We start from the raw sequence: 12,484 nt of genomic DNA, 5'->3' as shown, positions 1-12,484 counted from the left end.
GAATGTTATGGTTACCTTGTATATCCTGGTTGTTAACGGCTTCTGATGCATCCGTTCTACATCACCAAATCTCCCTTTCCAACCAAACATTTCCTATCCTTGTCCTTATATCTTTAATAAATAAAGTGAATGTTTAATATATTACATTAGTAAGCAACTTATGAGCGATAAAGCTGAGTTATTATGCTTTGAACTTCTGATTACTCATTTTATATTAACGAAGATTAGTGAGAAACATTGCTAAATCGAGTTCCATACTGTTGATTAGGACGGGCTTAAAGTACACTTTGCTTTTTCAATATTTAAATCCTAAAAAAGACATTTTTCTTGTCGGTTGTGGTTCACGGCTGCACCACTGAAATTTTCTTTTTATACGAACAATTATCACGTTCTATGCATCAGAAACCTGTTTTAGTTAAAGGACCTCGTGTCGCACAGAAGGCTGGCTTATAACTTGCTTTAGAAAATCATAAAAATACAGACAAGATCTAAAGGGTTAGCGTCTCTAGCGTCATTCTTAATTATGTTATCGTAATATGTACTGTAGATAATAGCACTTGTAACTTAGCAGTCTTTGACTTATGCATGATTCTCAACGATACGGATCCCACAGAAGCGTAATATGATTTCCGACATTCTCATAAAAGCAAGATTTTAACTTTGCACCCAGAAAAACATGTTAAGATTTTATTTATGATAGGTTGTTTTTATTTCTTAGTACACTTAGAGGGATGTAAGTCATACTTAGGGATATCTTGATTATGTATTTTGAAAGAACACTGCGAAAAGGTGCTACGTGAACGAAAACGCGACAACTTTTTCCTTACTTATTAAGAAGATTTACAGCACAATACAGAAATAGATGTATATAAATATAACAATGTGGTCCAATTAAACATCTTAACATATAGTTTTTTTTTAAAAGCAGGAAAACATCCCAATTATTTTGGCTGTAGAACAAAAAAGAAAAAACTAAATTTAATTAGTTGACAATGTATCATTTATCATGATCGAAATGATTTTGTGTTTTTTATCATAAGATTTCTGTAGCGATCATTTGAGTTTTCTTGGTGTGCCTGACAGACGCCTTTAATGTTTGGGTTGTAATGAGTGTAATAGGCGAGTAAGATGATGGAAAGTCTATTTACGCACAGCAAGGTTCCTCAGGGATGAGAATCACACCATGTAGCCATTATTAAAGCGATCTAACTTTTTTACGTATAATTTCCCGGCGCTTCCTTGTTTTAACATCCCCAGGCTTCCAGCTGCTTAATCTGTTCCTTATGTTGATTTCCCGGAGCTTCAAGAGTCTTCTTTGTTCCTTGCGCTAAATTCCCGACGCTTCAAGATTCTTAATTTGTTCCTTGTGTATGTTCCCGTCGCTTCAAGAGTCTTTATTTGTTCCTTGTGTTAATTTCCCGAGGCTTCAAGCTGCTTAGCTTGCTCCTTGTGTATATTCCCGTCGCTTTAAGAGTCTTTATTTGTTCCTTGTGTATATTTTCTCGGCGCTTCAAGAGTCTTCATTTGTTCCTTGTGTTAATTTCTCTACGCTTCAAGAGTCTTCATTTGTTCCTTGTGTTAATTTCTCTACGCTTCAAGAGTCTTCATTTGTTCTTTGTGTTAATTTTCCGGCGCTTCAAGAGTCCTCATTTGTTCCTTCTGTTAATTTCCAGCCGCTACAAGATTATACCTTGTATATAGTTCAGGCTATATATATAAGAGCCAAGGAAAAAAATACACAGTAATATTTGATATATATTCTATATGCGTTGAAAAGTTTTCCGAAACTATTTTCTGATTTACACCACATTAAATCGTGTGCTGGCAAACCTCGCAATTTCATTTTTCGTTTATAATTTTCGTGTGAGTCACGCGAGCTTTAGATTCTTCTATTTGTGTTTAACAGACGTATTTTAAGTGTTTGCTGAAATGTTTATCAAATTATAGAATCAACTGTAATTAAATAACATGAAGCTACTAGCTTCGATAAGATTTTAATTATGAAAATAATGTTTTATTACAAGCAACATACAGTTTTGTTAGCAAAAATTTACTTCTTTATTTGAACTAATCGTTGATCTGAAACCGCAGTTTACGGACCTGTATAGATAAATCTGATTATAAAATTATATTTTATATATTTTGCTATGATATTGGTGATACAACTATTTATTAAAATTGCATTAAAAGAATTTGTACTGTACATTCAAAGAAGTCCATACATATTCATGCACTTGAGCAAACGATTGTATGAATCGAGGCATTGGCTGAAAGCCAAACCGCATCTCTGCGTGTACGAAAATCACAACATTATTCTAATTAAAACTCCAATAAAGAAAAACTTAGAATTCTATTGTTAAGTAAAATAAAAAAAATATATATTTGTTTTAAATATGCCCACGGGCAGGAGGCTTGTCTTTAGTGATACCGCCCATCGACTCTCAATGCTAGCTGTTTGTTGCTAGTTCCATATACTGGTGGAGCGCGGCAGAAATTGTTTTGAAAAACGCTCAGTTGTGGAACGACGGACGTCGAGGTGATATATTGAATTCTGCTTCGAGGTATGATAATGAAACTCTGCTTCAGGTCCGAACAACTCGTCTGAACACAACACGGTTAATAAATATCGTTCTAAATATCTACTTAATTAATTATGGTACAATTAAAAGATTTAGTAAGAATATATTTAAAACGATACGATGCAAGCTAAATGTGATTTGTCAACACCATTTCTGTGACATATGACATACGTCTCATTGACGTTTGACACATGACAATCGAACGTGGCGTCAATGTGTTACTTTTGACTGCGTTATATCTGCAAGTAAATCATTTCCACTTCAAATTCACTCCCCACGCCCATAAAATGGATGGCTGTGCATTAGCATATTATGCTTTTATGTATTTTCTTTAGAATAACAGTAGCAAAATGTATATATGTAAATAGCGAAATGATCTTTTTGAATTGTTTTGACGAAAAATGTGTTAATTTTCAATATTTGATAAATCTTACGCTTTATGGACGAACTGAAATCGGATTTGAGCTACCTATCATTTCGATATTTTAAGGGAATTACCGTTTATCATGTATTCACTTATGTAGTAAAGAATCTTTAGGAAATTGTTAAAAAGGAATTTATTTGCTAACCTGTGTTTGAAAACGAATGAATTGCAACGTAATTGGTATCTATTTTTAACTATTGATTACTGCAGTGGAAATGTGACCTGTCTAAATGAATTATTTTCTAAGTATCATGCGCTATCAGTTACAATTTTAACCGGTCGTTGGGTTTGTTTATTTAAAAAAAAAAACGTTACCTACTTTGTAGTCGCCTCACTGGGCGAGCTACCTACACTGTGTTGGCCAGCATTCATACACTTTACAGAAGTATGCTGACGTTTCAGGCAGCGCAACTGTTCCAATACAAAAATATTTAGTGTGTATAATATTCTTAACCTTTAATACAGTTTTCATACATAGTTCTAGTTGTAATCCCGTTCCCAGAACGAAACGATTTTATAATCACGATTTGTAATTGTTTCGCTCAGAATTATTTGTATGTAATTATCTATCTGTTTCTGTTCGTCACACCGTAAATACAATTAGGTAGAATGAGATGAAAGAGTGGTTAATTAAAAAAATAAATGTATTTTTATAATTAAAATGTTACCAAAGTTAGAAGCTTCATATTGTTTAATAGAAAAAAAAATATTATGTAGAAAATTAAAACAAATTTTATAAGTTTGGTCCTTGTGGCAGTGTTATTTTAAGATATAATAAATTTGAAACATAAATTTATATCAAAAGATACGCTTCTAATAAGACTTGAAAAATTTGGCGCGCATAATGCATGTCGTTTTGACTATTAACTTAAGAAAGATCTAATTGTTTTAATTATGTCTCATTTCGTTTGTTTATGGTTATATCCGTTCGAATTTACCCATTGATTTGTGGATAGGAAATATAAAATATTTTTGTAGATACCATAAGCAACTGTCAACTGTCAGAAATATCCTTTGACAATAAACAACTGCTGTTCCAATTACGTATTGTTTGTATAAAGAATCAATCAATAGTTATATACACAAGACACTATTGAAAGAAACTCTAAAAATAATTCTATTAACGTAAAGGTGTGACATTGACCTGATGTGTCAAAGTAGGTTAGGGGAGACATCTTACATAAACTATACGTTTGTATACCTTTTCTTTACAAGCTATTTACCATGGCTCTCGTAATTAAGCTTAATTAAGCTAATAAACAGTTATGCTAAATAGTAATAGTCAACTGTTTCCTTCATTTAAAATCTTTGACTTAAAAAGTACGTCAAAATGTATTCAATCTTTCAAATTTTGAGTATCTAATCTAAAACTATATATATATGCGTTGAAGAAGGTTTATTAAAATGAATAGAACTATATACATCTTGGTGCTTCCTGACATGTTCTAAATTCCTTGACAATAAATAGCTGAAGCGGTTCCATACACCAAAACATCTCTCTACACTATTGCGAGTTCTAATGTGGGCATAATTGTATGATTCTTCTTTAAACTTGTTCCATCTCATTAAAAATCCGTCAGTCATGTTTTTGGTTATGTCAGACTTATACTAGGATTGCGGCTGGAATAACGCTAGTATGAACAGATACACCGACGTTATACTAGGTTTAAGTTATTCCTTGGGTAGAATGCCTGGCGAACCCCAAGGGCCCATCTTAAGGGCGTGTGAAGGCCTGAGGTGTTTTTAGTGGGTCGGGTCTCGCTACCCCTCTGTATAGCAGAGGGATTTGAGTGTAGACCCACACCCCCCAACAGTCCCCGCGTCAAGCTCGATATCCTTGGCGCGGGCCTGCGCAAGCGCATATTCACCTCATACAAAAAAAAAGGTTTAAGTTATTACAGGTTTATTAGTAGACATTTTGCTTATTCTTAGGTTTTTTTACCACTGTAACTCCCGGCCACGGCATATCTCTATTGACACTGGGAACGCATGAAGAATACGTGTGCATGGACAAAACAGCACACTCTATTTCACTATACTCCAATGGGACGGACCTCTGACTATAGGGTTAAAACTAATTCTTCTTCTGGTGCCTCTGCATTACTAAAAGTTGACAGTCAGTCGCGTGAACTGTGTCTTTACCTGTGCCAGATACAAAAATTCCACCGCAGTCACAAAACCCGTCCACTCCCTAACATTAAGAAGCCACGACTATTTCCTACATTGAAGGAAGTGGTAACGGTTGTGGACTAATTAAGAGGTATCAATAAAAATATGGTGTTTAACAACCTCTGGAGCTATTATACAAGTAGTAAAACCTACAAGAAAAAGTTTGACATAAAGTATTAGCACAGACTAATTCTTAATTAAAATAAAAGTCGAAAAATATAAGTGACATATGATCTGTGCAAAACCAATCAGGCAATTGAAACGAATATGAAAACTTCTTTAACAAAAGAGTATTTATGAAAAACGAATGTGTCAAAATACAATTACTAAAAATGCAAATTCCGCTCCGGTGTGAAAACAGTTCATTCACAATGTATACAATTCGAGTGTTTGTGAATAATTTATCGTAATCCAATTGTAATCAATGACGACCCGGGCCCGGGGCTGATAATGACGATTACAAAGTGTATTTAGAGCTTATTTATTTTAACTGTATTGAACATGAAGTATCCCAATAATGCTGTCTTGCAAAAAGGAGTAACCTTTTTAAATTTGTTTTAATTTTCTTTTTATTCATTTATAAATATTTTTTATTACTATGTAGGGTAAGACAATTGTGAATACTGTATATTTGATCGTAAACGGGTAAAATGCAGAGTCCAAACCTAGTTAAACGCGGAAGTCAAAAATGACATTTGACATAGCTAAGTCTCGAATCTATCCATAGATAATGTTTTTTGTTATTGTCTCTGCACTGAGACATCTTTTAACACAACAATCTAGCCCAACTTAAGACTAATAATAAGTATTTTAAAACTAACGTAACTTAAGAGGATTTTTAATATAATAAGTGTCGAATAACACTAGTTACAGTTTCTTTTAAATGAACTCTGTTCTTGTGTAGTTTTCCACTTACCACTGTTTAGCACTTAAGACTAACGTGCACACACACTAATTCACTAATTCGAAAGGTTTAGTCCTTTTCAATCTTCTCACTAGGCTCGTAGTGTGAAGTAGATTACCATCAACATTCACGTGTTGGTGGAGCCTTTCGTGGGCTCCAGCAATCTTTTTGATTATTGCGGCAACGTACACTACATTAAGGTCTCGACGGAGGTCGTCATTGTGAATGTGTATGAAAAAGAGGATGGTAACGGCGGCATTTGTTTATAATAATAATAATAATTTATTGCAAAAATATGGTACAAAAAGGTTGTATAATAGTAATTTCGCATATTCTGCCATACAATGGCGCGCAAATTTGTCTTTAAAGGAATTTTACATTTTACATTATTAGTCATATTAAAATTGGTCAATTCTTATATTATTTGATTGTGATTAGTTAACTATTAGTCACGTTGCGTGTCTATGATTGTCTACTTGAAGTATTCTTTACCAATAACACAATGATTTTGCATTTTAACATATAGCAAAAGGTTAAGTTTACAGTCGCTTGCTTTACGACCATTGCTGGCCTTAATGATCTTATAGATTAGTTAACGAATACTTTAATACACGCAAATTGAGCATCCACAGTTAACATCTACATTTGAAATCTAGTTAATTGTTACATCGTGTAGTTAAAATAGAATTACCCGTATATTAATGAAATATTTTTTTGAAAGTAAGAAGAAAATAAAAAATCATTATTATACGTAAACAATTCGGGTGTTTAGTTAATAAGATCCCACATTTTCGAATTCCCTGTTTCGGGAGCAGCTAGTCTCAACCATTTTGTTATACAACTAAGACATCATGGAACATTACGATCTGGCCTAACTTAAGACTAATAATTAATTTTAGTTTAAGCTAATTTAGTAATAAGGATTTTTAACATAAAAAGTGTCCAATAATACTACTAACAGTATATATTAATATTTTATTTATTTACATGTTTATAGAAAAACTAATAACATAATACATAAAAATATACGGGATGCAATTGGCGGCCTTATCGTTAACAAGCGATCAGAAACACTTGTAATGAAAAAAACTAAACACATGTGTTTACATGTGATGGGTAAAGTGGAAGACGTGCATAACTAAATCTTATAATAACCTTAATCTAAAAATAATATAAAAATTTAAATTAAAAAAAAATAATTCATGAAAATATATTATTTTAGGGACTTGATCTGACGACTGGTTGAGATTTTAAATGTATAAAGTAAAGTAAATAAAGATGAAAAGGCCGCTGAAGGAGAAAAAGCGTTCGGTATGTGAAGTATGTATACAGGGCGTCCCAAGGTTATGGGACATGAAAGGAAAGTACCTTAAAACCTGGGAATCGAACCGACTTAAATGTACAAAAAAAAACACCACCCAAATGAAGAACTCTAATGGTGTGGGGACCTTACACCTTACACCCGGACCTTAGATGGCCGGCCATCTAATCGATCCATCCATACCAATCCCAGTAGGAAAACATTCATAAAGAATGTGCTACTCTCCTACCATGAGCCGGAGCTCCATCACTTATTTCGGGATACATGAACGATATACCACACAAAAAGCGATACAAGAACGTGGGAGAGTTGCAAACAGAATTGTGCCATATCATATCGAGTATAAAATGATAGGAAAATCAACAGGCAGCAGACTCATTAAAAGATTGGATATTTGCATAAGACAAGAGGGATCATTGAGGCTGGGATTTGATTAATTTCACGCAGATCCTTTCTTTTAAAATCCTATGTTACTTAATAAGAGTTATTAGTTTTTGGCCATTCTTTCGATTGGCATCATAAAACTAGGGGAGTTTTTTTTACATTTAAGTCCTTTCGATTACCAGCCGAGGCAAGTAATTTTTAGAAAGTCTTTGCAGAATGACTAACTTTTAAACTTTTAAGTCTTCTTTCAGTAAAATACATATCTACGATATTTAAGGTACTTCCCTTCATGTCCCATAAAATAACTTTGGAACGACCTGTATACTGGCATACAAAAAGTTGCCTTGGTAACAAACTTGTTCAAAAAAATTTATTTGATAAAATCGTCTTTTAGTAAAGTATTGTATTTTGTAAAATAGTAAAAATGTATTTCGAGTTATATATAAATAAATTCTGATCTATCTCTCTTAATTAAACTTTAACGGGTAGCTTATACATAGGCGTTGTCTATGGTGGTCTGCCTGCATATTGCTTATAAAATTTGCTGTAAGTAATAATTTTAGTTTTGGAGGTGTTCATTTCTAGGCCATTTACTTTCATTAAAGACAACGTTAAAAACAGTGTGTTACAAAGCCGTACAAACATAAGAGGTCGGGACACATACAAAAGTCAAGAAGAGGAAATGGGCCGGCCTACATTTTTGATGGCAGATGGGTGAAGGAGACGCTTGCTTGGAATGGCCCAGTGGGAAGAAGAAAGAGTGGATGCCCACCAGAAACTTGAGAGTGAATAAAAGGTACAACGGGGCTGAATTGGAAAATTGTCGCGAGGACAAGTGGAAGAATTTGGAGAAGGTCTAATAGTGTAAATCATAATGACATGGACAGTTTAGTGTCTTAGTACTCGAATACTTTACAATTTTTTTTTATAAATAAACGATTATCTGTAGGTACATTTACATAGATATGTTGTATAATTTCTTTATTAGATATATAATACAATTAAACAATATTTGCAACTTTCTTAACCTAAAAATAAAAAGAAAATTTAAAAAGAAAAAAGTTTGGTCCTTCGGCTGTGTACCTTTAACGCTGGCAGCATTTCCTAGCTGTATTGGGATACTTATTTGTTGAGCGAGGAAAGCACCAGCTCTGGAGTCACCAGTATTATATACCAGGTGCCAACTTAAATCTTTAATAAGCGCTTGTGCACTTGAACACGGCCCAAGAGTATCTACATATATATTATATATAATTTTTAAACGTTAAAATGTTAAATGTTAAAACTTCTATCCGGTTTCCTGTAGGATATAGTATTGGCTTTTATTAACATGGCTTTTACATATTAAGAAAACACTTTTTAAACGGATTGAAGCTATATATTATTATAAACTTATAATTATTTACATAATTTTAATTTTCCTGTAGGATATCTTAGGAATAGACAAGTGTTTTTAAAGCTTATAAAACTGCAATCGTTTTTCAAATGCACAAATACACGCTTTTATCATTTAAATATTGAACGTATAATGAGGCCAACTTGATATACGAATGGCGCCAATAACGCCGCAGCCACAGATTAGTCAAGATTACTGTGTCATTGACTACAGATATGAGGCGTCTGCTAATATTTTTTTTTCTCCAGCCATGCTTAAGTTATTATACCATTTTTTTTAAATTTAGTAATTAAACTATACTTTTAGATTAAAAATAAACGCTGTATTATGTTTGCAAGTGAAACCTTATAGTGATTTCAGTCTTACATTTCAATAATGCGTGTTTATTTAAAATAAAACAAAAAAACCGTGTTAGTCAAATGTCACATAGAATGGGTAGCATCGATAGACACTAATGATAGGTTTTTCTATAGCAAGTTAGAACGTAACTAGCTAAACAAAACATTATCTCTTACTTCTGAGCCTCACTCATCTCATTCTTGACCATTTGGTTTTTCTAATAGATAAGTAGGAGATTAGTCTTCCTTTCTGAGACACGCAGTCTATGTGTCACAGTTCAAGCGGAATTACAGACAGAACTTAAATATAATGAAAAATCTAAAAATATTTTATTCATCGATATAAGCAATATATTAAAAATAAATGATACACAGATTAGATGTAGGTAATAATTACATTACCTGAGTATATAACATACAGAAATGAAAGTTCATTAGTACTTTTACGTGTGTTATTCAATTCGACTTAAGAGTCTTTCAAGAAAACAGCGTATCAATTCTTTAAAGCCCGACAACACACTCCACCTCTGGCATTCGGTGTCCATGGGCAGTTGACTAAAATCAGGTGATTTTTACCTGTCGTATAACAAAAAATTATATTTCAATTTTATAATATTCATTTAAAAAAAGAGGGAATAAATTAAAAATCAAGTGTCGAGTGCATAAAGCAAGTGTTCTCGCTCGACCTGCAGTCCACAAAGCTTTTTAAAGCGTCAAAGGTTCGCATTTAGTGGAAGTAACGATCCATTTTAACGCGGTAGCACATTGCATTTGATTACTTTGACTTATTTAAAAGACTCGTGACTTACTAAATACTATTGTGTTTTATATTTGCTCTCAAACATCACACATAACAATCAGATACTTATAAGTATAATACGGATATATTTACATGTGTGAAACTAACATAAGAACTTTTAGCGCTAGACCAGATTCATGCAACTTCCTCAACAGTTTGCAATACGCACACAAATCACGAGGGGAGTCTTTGTATTGAAGTCGAATGGGTCCAGGCATCCGCTAATATACGATGTAAATACATAATTCTATACAATTCAGAAAATAGCAATAAAAACTAATAAAATGACACAGCAAGGTTTCTATAACGTTTTCAATATTGGTCGTGTTCGAGCTGCGCCATCTAAAACTGAGTTTTGTGGATAGTTAGCGTTGATGTGAGGGACGTGAAACAAAGCACGATTTTGAGTCTGGTCGGCAGAAAGAGAAGGATGTTTCTAGAAGGAAGCTGCAATTGATTTTATTTGAGATACATGTAGTAGCAATAAATCGTACTGTTTTCGGCGAATGCCAATTTTAAAATATGTAACTGAATGTATATGTATGTGTGTATTTCACACTATGTAACCTAATATTATGATATTATGTATATTAGAGGAAATGTTTTCACACATTCTTTCACTCTTAGAAAGCTGCATCTCCATAGGCATATGATTTAGTAAATTTAAAAAGAACAGGGATCCTAAAAATGCAATAATATAACCCAAGATGTGAAATAATTAAAACTGTATCCATAAAAAAATCCGTCATTGCCAGAACTAAAAAAATTTGTACAGTATCATAAATCTACAAAAAGAATGTTACGGTGGACCAATTGTATGTTGGACTATCCCGAGTCGGAACTACAAAGCATTAAATTATTTTGCTGGCGATAAACAAAACTACGTCAAATTGCGTATGTGGTAAAGTTCTAAGACACTGAAGTTCTACAAAGAAATCTCTTTTCTAATGTTATAGAAGAAAGTTGTTCATTTTGAATTTTTGTTTTTATTCCTATCAAGCTGAAAAATTCCTGGACTAATTAAAAATATCCTACTTGAATCAAGAATTTTCAGACATTAGTAAATGATGTTACGAGTTTAACAACGTAAAAGAAATATATTCGTTGTAAAGTAAAATCAGTATATTAATTAGGTTATGAATGTATTGTATTGAATGAAACTGTACTGAATTTATTTACGAATGTCTAGAAGGATTCATGAAGAATATTTATTTAACCTTTCAAGATTTACGGGGTGTTGTATGCATCTTTCATTCAATAGAAGTTGTGATAGGAACACTAAAGGCACTAAACTGACCATATCATTGTATGACTCATGGCAATGATAAATCAGGTTTAAGAACTACAGTGTCAAATCCAATATGTCTGGACGAATCTTACTCTAAGAGCGGAGCATGTGTGTGTATTGTGTCTGTAAAATGTGTTTAGTTTTTTCTCGTAATTATTTGAGATTTCGTAATGACTTAAGATATTTATTTATACTTCGCTAACATAATATTTAATTATACAAATAAAAAAACAAAAAGTAAGTAGGTTACATAAGTTATTAGGCAACAGGCGGCCTTATCGCTAACAAGCGATTTCTTCCAGATAATTTTGAGATTTTTGAAGTTATACTTCTTTTAACGTGTTATGGAATAATGATGAGAGTAAATTTTTACGAAGCACGCGTCACAAAAATCTGTTGCCTAAAGAACGCTCTCTTCTTGAAGGACCCTAAGTCGAATAAGTTCGGCTACTTTTGGCAATGTCAGTGCCTATGGAGTATGACTTAACACCAGATGAGCCTTCAGCTAGCTATAAGAACTTTTTAAATTCCAGAGTTAGTCAGTTCGTAGCGGGATTGCAAATGACACTAGTTACATTGTTCTTAACGATCGCAGTCTGCTAGAACGTCTAGGTTCAAACCCATTAAAGTATTTTTCATCTATTAAAGTCTGAGGAAATAGATTATTATTAGCTTTGCATTTTATTAGTTAAAAAATATAGTATATAATATAATAGTCTCAAGACGAGAGAATTACCAGTGTTGTCATGCTAAAAAAGTTTTGTTTCTGCACAGACTAGTCGTTACAAATGCCAATGTCTAATAGTTTGTAATCTATGTTAGTGAAAGAGTTCGTTTCTATTTATGTTTTTATTTTTATTGAAACCATAATTATCATTATTT

The 12,484-nt window shown here is 32.9% G+C and overlaps 2 protein-coding genes across 2 annotated transcripts in view; one reads left to right on the top strand and one right to left on the bottom strand.

Annotated features, from left to right (window-relative positions):
* The window catches only part of LOC123717610 (pseudouridine-5'-phosphate glycosidase), a 165,688-nt gene that overhangs the window by 42,806 nt on the left and 110,398 nt on the right, over positions 1–12,484 (bottom strand). The window lies entirely within an intron of this gene.
* Positions 1–12,484, top strand: part of LOC123717612 (CD63 antigen-like) — a 70,263-nt gene that overhangs the window by 567 nt on the left and 57,212 nt on the right. The window lies entirely within an intron of this gene.

The sequence above is a fragment of the Pieris brassicae genome, chromosome 13 (assembly GCF_905147105.1).
Source record: "Pieris brassicae chromosome 13, ilPieBrab1.1, whole genome shotgun sequence".
NCBI classification, from domain to species: Eukaryota; Metazoa; Arthropoda; class Insecta; order Lepidoptera; family Pieridae; genus Pieris; species Pieris brassicae.
Note: the sequence above shows the minus strand (reverse complement) of the source record. Positions and strands in the feature narration are given on the sequence as shown.